Source organism: Nelumbo nucifera, chromosome 1 (assembly GCF_055504915.1).
Source record: "Nelumbo nucifera cultivar China Antique chromosome 1, China Antique-T2T, whole genome shotgun sequence".
NCBI lineage: Eukaryota > Viridiplantae > Streptophyta > Magnoliopsida > Proteales > Nelumbonaceae > Nelumbo > Nelumbo nucifera.
Genome location: NC_142649.1, coordinates 92,543,708 through 92,553,750, shown reverse-complemented (window position 1 = coordinate 92,553,750; position 10,043 = coordinate 92,543,708). Strand labels below are relative to the sequence as shown.

The 10,043-nt window shown below is 42.7% G+C and overlaps 1 non-coding gene across 1 annotated transcript; it reads left to right on the top strand.

Moving 5' to 3' along the window:
- The first annotated feature begins 795 nt into the window (after positions 1 to 795).
- On the top strand, positions 796 to 902 carry LOC148803559 (small nucleolar RNA R71). The gene has a single exon (XR_016081639.1). It is a non-coding gene; the product is annotated as a small nucleolar RNA R71 (small nucleolar RNA).
- Positions 903 to 10,043: the final 9,141 nt, after the last annotated feature.

Here is a 10,043-nt window from a genome sequence, read left to right as displayed (position 1 = left end):
CTTCCCTCATTCTTCTTTTGCAGATTGGCCGATTCAGCGTCCTTGTCGTCTTCTTGGGTTTCATCGATTGTCTTCCCGCTTCTTAAGGTTATGGCATTCACATGTTCTCTGGGATTTTTTTCTGTGTTGCTGGGCAGCCTTCCTTCTTTCCTCTCTGATAACATGCTCACAGCCTGCCCCATTTGAACTTCTAAGTTCTTAATTGCTGTTTCATGGCTTTGGAATTTTGCTTCAGCAGTGTTGATGAACTTAGAAATCATCTCCTCCAGATTGCTCTTTTTCTCTTGTGGGGGCGGTTGTGGTTGGAATTCCATGGGTGCCTTTTGATGATTGTTGCTCCAAGAGAAGTTGGGATGACTCCTCCACCCTGGGTTGTATGTATTGGAGTATGGGTTGAAATTTGTCCTGCCAGCATGAGAGATAAAATTAGCATTCTCATGGGAAATAAAAGGACTATTTAATTGACAATCAGATTTAGTATGTCCTATTTGACCACATAAATCGCATGAGATGCTAGATGGTGTATTAATGGCTGCAATATTAAAAGCATCAAACTTCTTATTCAGACTAGCAAGTTGCGTAGATATGGCTGCAAGGGAATCGATATGGTGTACTCCCCTCTGATTGGTTCGATCACTGCTCCACTGATAGCTGTTTGACACCATCTCCTCTATTAGGTCATAAGCTTCCTCCGGTGTTTTCCTCATGATCGTACCACCTGCGGCTGCATCAATAATAGATCGATTAGAGGGATTAATACCATTGTAAAATGTCTGAATCTGTCGCCAAGTTGGTATCCCATGGTGAGGACACTTCCTAAGCATTTCCTTGAATTGTTCCCATGCTTCATACAAGGACTCCCTCTCAAATTGAGCAAAAGTGGTAATATCATTAATTAATTTTGCTGTTTTGGAGGGTGGGAAATATTTAGCCAAATATTTCTGGGTTAAATCATTCCAAGTGGTGATGCTTCCTGCAGGGAGTGAGTTGAGCCAATCTTTAGCTCTATCACGCAGTGAAAAAGAAAATAATCTTAACCCAATTGCATCATCACTAACTCTATTGTGTTTAAATATATCACATATTTCAAGGAAGTTAACAATGTGTGCATTAGGGTCATCACTTGGTAACCCACTAAACTGAATGCTTGTCTGGATCATTTGAATTATTGCAGGCTTGATTTCAAAATTATTGGCATGGATGGTAGGCTTGCAAATGCTGGATGTCGCCCCATCAATGTTTGGACAAGCATAATCCAAGAGGGTGCAATTTCCTTCTGCCATCTCTCCTTCTATCTCTATGGCTGGTTCGCAAATAACAATCTCCTCTCTTGCTTTTCCTTTGTTGGCCCTTTGCAACAAACGAAGGGTCCTTTCAATCTCAGGATCGAATTCTGCTAATCCTTCCTGTCTAGTACGTGTCATGCACTAGTAATTCTGAACTAACAAGAATTCGAACAAACAAATAAAAAATAAAAATAATAACAGAAATAAAAAGAAATAGGAAAATAGAATAATAATAAAAATAATAATAGAAATAAAAAGTTCAAATTAATCAAGGTTAACAAATTCTAATATTATTTTAGGATTAAATCCCCGGCAGCGGCGCCAAAAACTTGATAGCTATAAATATATAACCCTAGCAAGTGCACTAGTTATCAAGTAGTATAATAATATCGTTCCCACGGGGATTTAACAAAACAAGTATTAGAATCACAGTTTTCCCTAATTATTTGGACAATCGAAATTTAGGATTAAGCAAGAACTACTGAAAATAAAACTGGAACAAAGAAAATAAAAACAAGGGTGATCACTAATCGAATATGCAAATGATGGAATCGCTAGGACTTTTGGTCCACCTAACCAATGCAATGAATATTGATGGGTCCAATTATCCAAGACTAATTGTTATTCCCATAAGCTGAGATTTTCACAAATTTATTTAATATTCTCTCTCGAGATATACTAAACCTACGCCTATCAGGTAACCCTTCGATCTCTCGAGTAGAGCTCTCAAGATGGAAGTGCATTAAGTCCAAGAAAACCATTAAATTCAGATGAATCATGTATATATATATCTATATACCATTCAATTCACACTATGAATTATTTTGTCAATTATTTGAATTCCTCTCTCAATTTATTCACATAACCCAAATCAATTAAGAGGTGGCCAAGCTCTTAATTGCATTAAGCACAATAATTCATAGACTATATGGAAATCACAATCTTGGATAAATCAAGAAGATAAAAATATATTCATTAACATGGTTAGGCTTTCCATAGCCCTAGCAAGAACAAATCAGTTCATGATGGAAGAATTAAAACAAACAAAGGGGAAGAAAGAACTCTTGAATTCGCCCATGGTGCTGAGATCTCCTCTTCTTGAAGTTTCTTGAACTCTTGAACCTTTCTTGAACCCTTCTTGACTGATTGCTCCTTGCTTCTTGACTTGAATCAGAAGTTGAATGATTGAATGATTCAGTGATCCAGTCATCAAGTGATTAAGTCCTCCTAAAGCTGGTCCGCCCCCTCCTTTATATAGATTAAAGGGGAGGGGGTGGTCTCCTACTTTCTCTTGAAGTTGATCTTTACAAGAATTAGAAAGTCCTATCCTAATTCTTATCCTATTTCTTTATCTCTTGAACTCAATCCTTTTATCACTCTAAGATTACATCAAGAATTTAAATCTAGAAGGATTCTTCTTAGTTTCTTGTTCTTGGATTCGTAATAGACCTCCTCTGCGAATTGGGCTTCAGCCAGGCTTTTCTGCGAGTTGGGCTTCAACTGCGGAGACGCGAATCTTGAATCATCCCATTCAGAGTTCGGAGACGCGAGTTAGGCCCAGATCACTGAACGATGTCAAAACTGTAAAAAATCATCCGATTTGTCTTTCTTTGCTCTTGATGCCTTCTTTCAAATGGGCCTACAAATGATTAATTGATTGGATCAATTTATCCCTGCATGTGATGTATGGATGTGTGATGTGCTACGTACATGGGCCATAAGTGCTTGGCCCATGCTCAATCGACAGTGGCTCTTGCGCACACCATGGCTGAATGTACATCATTGCCATAGTGTCCCTTTTGGTCATTGGATGACCTCCCTCAGTGGTGGGCCCCACACCTCATCAAGAGGTTACGTGCGGAACCCTAGCCGATTTAGGTCCACCGAAATCTGACTTTATGAAAGTCAGTGGGAGCCACTTTGGTTTGACCTAGATCAAACTAGGGCGTAATTAACTGTTCCCTCTATCTAATATGAGTGCATGTGATAGGGAGATTCATATGATGAACTCTCTAAAGGCCTTCCATCATTAGCATGAGGATGGGTCCTTCAGTAATGAATGAAACACACCAAAAAATGGGCTATCCATTTGCTGTTGGGCTTGTCTGAGTGTTTCATAAGATGATAGGGGCATCATAGACCGATGTGGGAGGGGCTTCACTAGAAAATGGGAACTCTCTCACGGTACCTTGGCGTTTACGAACATGATGGGTAAGCAGTCACTGGACAGAAAGGTTTACCTGAAAATGGCTCTGAACCTAGTTTGACAGAGGCCAAAGGGAAAGCTCATGTGATGAGTGGATATGATCATTCACAGAAAGGTAGTGGGGTTATGTAGCTGAAACAGTTGGCTCCATGCACCCTATGTGATTTCCCACATTTCCAGAGACAATCCGTAGTCTCCGTCACTAAGAAAGGAGGGAAATCTCAGAGATGAATAAATGGAAATGGAACGTAGATTAAAATCCATATCTATGTAATGAACATGAATCAAATTAGGTTGTGGACTGATGTTTGCTCTTTTATCAGAAAATGGCAAACGGATCATTTGCAAAACTACTTGATGACAACAAGTTGAAGGGCCCAAACTATGCCGATTGGTACAGGAACCTTATGTTGGTCTTAACCTCTGAAAAGTTGGATAAGGTAGCCAAGAATCCTGCCCCGGATCGTCCGGGAGATAGGGCTTCCGAGGCCTAGAGAAGAGAATACCAAGAATGGGAGGAGAAAAACTCCCTTGCCCGCTGCTATATCATTGCCTCTTTAGACAATCCAATTCAGAGGTAGTTCGATCAGATCGAACTAGCTAAGGACGTACTGGACAATCTGAAGATAATGTATGAAGAGCAGAATCGTTCTACTCGGCCGAAGGTCTTGAAACAGTTCATGACCGCACAGATGTCCAAGGGCCAACAAGTTCACGACCATTGTCTTCGGATGATGGGCTATATCAACAAACTGGAGGCTCTTGGATCCGGGCTGGATCTGGTAACACAGATCGATGCTATTCTCAACTCTCTGCCTCCATCCTTTAATCCATTCATCATGAACTACAACATGAACAAGATGAACATCAGCTTGCAGGAACTCAACAATATGTTGTAGAGGGCCGAAGAATTGATTAAAGGATGAGCCCATTGCCTTGCTTGTTGAAACTGGCAAACAGGGCAAGAAAAGGAAGGCAAAGAGAAAGCCCCAGAAGAAGGCTGCCAAACTCAAGAAACAGAGGAAGGACAAGGCATCAGATGCCTGTCTTTTTTGCAAGAAGACCGGCCACTGGAAAAGGAACTGTCCTGCCTACCTGGAATCCAAGAAAGGTAATTTCGAAACTTGTGTTATAGAAACCAATCTGTTGGTAGCTTCTGCGTCCTGGTGTATTGACTCCGAGGCTTCAACTCATGCGTGTAACTCACTGCAGGGGTTCAAGGTAAGCAGAAGGCTGAGTGAAGGAAAAGTCACACTCTACTTGGGGACTAATGCAACTATTGTAGCCGCGGCCATAGGAACCGTGAAGTTACTTTTTAGAGAAGGAACGATTGTACTGAAAGATTGTCTTTATGTACAAAATTTAAGGAGAAATTTGATTTCTGTTTCAAAACTGTGTACAGATGGTTATTTTGTCTTCTTTAGTAATACGATTACTATTAAAAGAAACAACAGATTCATCGCATACGGGGAACAGGAGAACGGTCTCTATGTTCTATCATTCTCTAGAAACTAACATAACCGAAACTATGTCAGCTGAAATCCCCAAGAAGAGAGCCCGTGATACAGTTAGTCCCACGTGTTTGTGGCATTACCGACTTGGCCACATCGGTGTTGACCGAATTACAAGGTTGGTAAAGGATGGTCCTTTGGATTTTCTAACTGTAGAAGTTCTTCCAACCTGTGAGCCTTGCCTACAAGGCAAGATGACGAAACGGCCATTTAACGGTAAGCCTGAAAGATGTATAGGCACACTTGACCTAATACATACTGATGTATGTGGTCCCCTAACTGTTAGGACACGGAACCAACACGTGTATTTCATCACCTTCACAGATGATTTTTCACGATATGGTTACGTGTACATAATGAGACACAAGTCTGAATCCTTTGAAAAGTTCAAAGAGTTCAGACAAGAGGTCGAGAAACAGTTAGGGAGAGAAATTAAAGCCCTTCGATCAGATCGAGGTGGCGAATATCTCTCTGACGATTTGGGGTTGTTCAGCACACGTTAAAAGAATGAGTGCAGACAAGTTGGAATCCAAGACCAGCCGTTGCCTATTTGTAGGCTACCCAAAAGGCTCTGTAGGTTACCTATTCTATGACCCAAGTGAGCAGAAAGTGTTCTGTAGTCGAAATGCATAATTCTTGGAAACCGATTATATCCTGGACACCCATCGTCAGGAAGTTGTTCTTGATGAGGAGAGCTCAGGAGCAGTGGGAGATGTCCCACAAGTTCCAGGTAGTGACCAACCTAGAAGATCCACTCAGGTATCCGGGCCACCCGTCCATTATGGTTATGACCAGGATAGTTACCTGGTGGAAACCTTGACTAGTGAGGAGGATCCCGTGACTTATGCGGAAGCTATGTTGGACATAGATTCCTAGAAGTGGGTGGAGGCCATGAGAGCAGAGATGGACTCAATGGAGACCAATGGAGTCTGGACTCTAGTAGATCCACCCTCCGGGGTAAAAGTAATCAGATGCAAATGGATTTACAAGAGGAAGAAGGGCCCCGATGGTAAGGTTGAGACCTTCAAAGCTCGTCTGGTGGCGAAAGGGTACACTCAGAAAGAGGGCATCGATTATGAGGAAACCTTTTCACCTATGGCCATGCTTAAACCCATTAGGATCCTGCTAGCTGTAGCGGCATACCATGATTATGAGATTTGGCAAAGGATGTCAAAACTGCATTCCTGAATGAAGATCTTACTGAAAATATCTATATGCAGCAGCCGCAAGGCTTCATTTCTGCAGGTCAGGAAAACCTGGTATGTAAACTTAACAGATCCATTTATGGACTTAAGCAGGCTTCTAGAAGTTGGAACATCCGTTTTGACTCTGCTGTCAAATCGTTTGACTTCGAGCAGAATCCGGATGAACCCTGTGTTTACAGGAAAACCAGTGGTGACAAGGTTACGTTCTTTGTTTTGTATGTAGATGACATTCTACTCATTGGGAATGATGTAGGAATGTTAACTACAGGGAAAGTATGGCTTTCACAGCAATTCTCCATGAAAGATCTTGGAGAAGCCTCCTATATACTGGGTCTTTGACTCTATAGAGATAGATCGAAGTGGATAATAGGATTATCCCAATCTGCTTACATTGACAAAATAGTCAAAAGATACAGCATGGAAAACTCCAAGAAAGGAAATGTTCCTTTCAGGCACAGAGTCACTCTCTCCAAGAAGATGTCTCCCAAGACTTCTGAGGAGATTGATGACATGAAAGACGTTCCCTATGCCTCTGCCGTAGGGAGCATCATGTATGCCATGCTTTGCACTCGTCCTGACATTGCTCAGGCAGTGAGTGTAGTAAGCAGATTTCAGGCCAACCCAGGGCAGGAGCATTGGACTGCTATGAAAAACATACTTAAGTACTTTCGAAGGACAAAAGAGTTTTGTCTAGTATTCGACGGTAGCTCACTACAGATCCAAGGGTATACAGATACCGATTTCTAGTCGGATCCAGATGATAGAAAGTCTACATCTGGATATGTTTTCACGATAGGATCGTGTGCTGTTTGCTGGAAAAGCAGCAAACAGGGGTCCACTGCAGACTCCACGACCGAGGCCGAGTACATTGCCGCAAGTGAGGCTGCCAAAGAAGCCGTGTGGATGAAGAAGTTCGTTCACGAGTTGGGAGTAGTTCTGTCCAGCACATCACCCATCCCATTGTTGTGTGACAACAATGGAGTCATTGCTCAGGCTAAGGAGCCACGAGCCCACTCGAAGTCGAAGCACATCAAGAGGAAGTACCACGTACTGCAGGAGATTGTTGGTAGAGGGGACATCCTGATTTAGAAGGTAGCGTCAGCGGAAAATGTAGCAGACCGATTGACGAAGCCACTATCACAGAAAGTGTTTAAGAAACACGTGGAAAGCATGGGACTCCGGCTTGTACCTGATTGGACCTAAGTGCAAGTGGGAGTTGTTAAACAGTTTTGTATGCCCTTTGCTTCAATCAGAATGATGTACTTTATTAGTTTAATGTAAATGAATAAAAGTACATATTTGATTCATGTTCCCTTGGTATGTTTCTGTATAATACCATTAAACTGGACACTTAATGAGACTCGTGTTAGTTTAGAATGTTCACAGTCAGTGGGTCGGTCTGGGGAGACCTATCCTGACAAGGCTGACACTGTGGTGTCACCAAGTCGGTTGGGGTGGCCTCTCTCAGCTGCCAGGGTGAGATCCTAGGCACATATAGTGCAGGATTAATTGAATCTATGAACTGGACCAGATTTTCAGTATTGCCCTAGACATTGGAGATTGATGGGCAAAACTGGAAAGTTGCACCCGACCCCTAGACTCGATTATGATACTGCACTAGGTGTCGGATTGGGCTGTCTTTGATATATCAATCAGTGAGATCCTTAGCGGGGGTCAAAACCTGGGTATATTGGGACAGTTTGAGAATTCATCTGAGTGGGTGATCATAGTGACAGGATCAGCCCCTTTGTCGGACAAAGGTAATGATCGGGGATGCACTCTCTCTGATGGAAACCAAGACTGTTGGCAGCTGATTTCAATTGTTGAGATTTTGTTTTGCAAAATATATATATATATATATGTTTTTGAAATGATTTGCAAAAGGTTTTAATTCCCGGGATCCATGTAAGCAGAGAGTGCAACACTGTTCCTTGCAGCCGAGGGAGAGGTCCTCTCTTGTCGGGCAGTGTATGATCATTATGGGCTGAGAGGTAAAGTGTAAGACCATTGAGGATAATACCTGATGGGCTAATCTTGCATCTGCCCACAATCCCTGGGTGTTACAAGGTGGCTTGGCCCAGGGACCACTTAGGGTAAGTGTTGGGCCCATAGAGCCCATAAGATGGGTTTCAAGGGGTGCACTGTCCATAACAGTGTATTCGGCCAGGCTTTGTAACAAAGGCTGGGCCGAACCCATGTGGCTGATGTGTAGATCAATGCTTGGGTCCCATGCCATACAAGGAAGCCCAACTGGGCAGCAGTTAGGAAGGTTAAGTGAGCACATAAGCTTAATGGGCCTAAAGCCCATTTCAAACTGGGCTATTTAATTAGTTAATAATGGGGCGAATTCTGTGATGGATTATCAGATAGGATAGAGTCTTGACCCTATCCACTCATAGAGTCTAGATCTGATTGTGATTCAGATCTAGAAACCTCCAAATGAGATTAGGAGAAAGCTAATCTAATCTGCAGATAAGATAAGGGTTTATCCCTATCACCTAAAGAGAGGTCTTATCCAAATATGATTTGGATAAGCAGCTCCTAATTGGATTAGGAGCTGATCTTTTAGGTTAACAAAAGAAGAAGGGGGCGGCAGCCTTGAGAAGACACACATTCAGATCCTCTTTAGTGCTGAAACCAGAGAAGAAAGAATTAAGCAACCCTGCAGAATTCTTTCTTGCTGCCTCCCTATTCTTGCCACCCTATTTTGCAAGTTCGATCTCCAGTTGTGGGAGAAGTCAAGATTCGATCTTGGCATCAGTTCTTTGAGAAAGTATTGATAGGAAGTTGTGCTCACGTGCCATCCTGCTGATTCTTGTGAAGGATAGAGTTCTTGGAGAAGAACACTGCTGATTCTGCTCCATCCTGCACTCCGCCATCTTCAGTGGGAGTAGTCTTTGGACCCTTCCTTGGGCATGAACACCTTCGTTAGGGGATACTATTTCTCTGTATCAAGTATAATTCTCTCCTACTCCTTTTGGTTCAGATCTGGTTCAGTTTATGGTTCAAGAATGATCATTGAAAATATGATTTTCTAAATAGGGAATGCGATTCCCAGTTGAAGGGAGAGAATTTTTTTTTGAAATTCGCCCCTTATTCCGCAATCTTTGGGCGTCCATTCGATGGATATCCTATCCCTTCAGTTCGTGGCTTATACTGGAGGTCGTACTCGCTGAGCTCGATGGCCCACTTCGTCAGCCGACCGGAAACCTCGGTCTTGAGTAAGACTTTCTCAGAGGTTTGTAAGTCAAGACGATGACAATGTGAGCCTGGAAATATGGGCAGAGTTTTCGAGCTGCGATTACTAGTGCATATGCTAGCTTTTCTATATGCGGGTATCTCGTCTCTTCTCCCTGCAGAATTTTACTAACATAATAGATGGGCCGCTAGACCCGATCTACTTCTTTTATTAGTACCGAACTGACCACCCCGTCGCTTGCCGAGAGGTACAATTCTAAGACCTCGCCCTCCTCAGGCCTGGCTAAGATCGGCACACTAGCGAGGTAGCTTTTTAGCTCGTCGAATGCGAGCTGGCAGTCTCGGGTCCATTCGAACCCTTTGCCTTTGATTGCCTTAAAGAAAGGTAGACAGCGGTCTGCCGATTTGGACATGAAGCGGCTCAGAGCGGCTATGCGGCCATTTAGCCTCTGAACCTCTTTTACTTTCCGAGGTGGTCTCAGATCTAGGATGGCCTTTATCTTACCCGAGGTGACACCGAAGACACACTTGTTTGGGTTCAGTTTCATGCTAAATTGACGTAGAATTTGGAAGACAAAATCTAAGTCTTGTATTAATTCCTGTGAAAACTGCGTCTTGACGACCATGTCATCTACAT